Source organism: Micropterus dolomieu, unplaced genomic scaffold (assembly GCF_021292245.1).
Source record: "Micropterus dolomieu isolate WLL.071019.BEF.003 ecotype Adirondacks unplaced genomic scaffold, ASM2129224v1 contig_5587, whole genome shotgun sequence".
In the NCBI taxonomy this organism is placed as follows: Eukaryota; Metazoa; Chordata; class Actinopteri; order Centrarchiformes; family Centrarchidae; genus Micropterus; species Micropterus dolomieu.
In genome coordinates, this window is record NW_025734576.1 from 1 (window position 1) to 651 (window position 651).

The following is a 651-nucleotide window of genomic DNA, read 5'->3' on the forward strand; positions in this document are numbered from 1 at the left end:
GGGACACCGTTCATGCTGGACGTCCACAGACAGGAATAGGCACCCGTTCCCGGGTATGGGTACAGCGACAAGGCCACCTTCAGCCGGAGGTCCTCACTCACAAACAGACGCTCATTCCTGGGTGGACATTCAGGAAAAGGATCCAGTCCGCCTGGAAGTCCCTAGCCAGGATCAGACGCTCTCCCGTCCAAGTCCTAAGCAGGCCCTGCCAAGCCTGGCTTCCGAGATCAGGCGAGATCGGGCAGTCCCAGGCCGGAATGGCCGTAAGCTGCCTTTGCACACCCCAGAAGGGCCTTCAAAACACGATGTAACATTTACACAGCACTGTGTACAGGATAGGGAGAAAAAGAAGCAGCAGCAGCGCCCCCTGCTGTTTCCTAAAGAGACGTTCAAAAGATCTCCTTTCACCGAAGCGCCCTCTGCCATTTTTCGAAGACAAAGCGAAAAAGGCTTACAGCACCGGGTGATCCCAGGCGGTCACCCATCCTAGTACCAACCACGCCCTGCTCTGCTTAGCTTCCGAGATCTGACGAGATCGGGCGCTCCCAGAGCGGTGTGGCCGTAAGCCATTCAGGCGCCCCCAAACGGCCCTTCAAAAGATGTTCTACGGCTAATTGCCAAAAAACGTATTCTGCCCATAATGTCCAAGGT

General features: G+C 55.9%; 1 non-coding gene across 1 annotated transcript; it reads right to left on the reverse strand.

Moving 5' to 3' along the window:
• Window positions 1-448: 448 nt before the first annotated feature.
• On the reverse strand, window positions 449-567 carry LOC123964819. Its single transcript, XR_006823542.1, has one exon. It is a non-coding gene; the product is annotated as a 5S ribosomal RNA (ribosomal RNA).
• Between the last annotated feature and the right edge of the window lie 84 nt (window positions 568-651).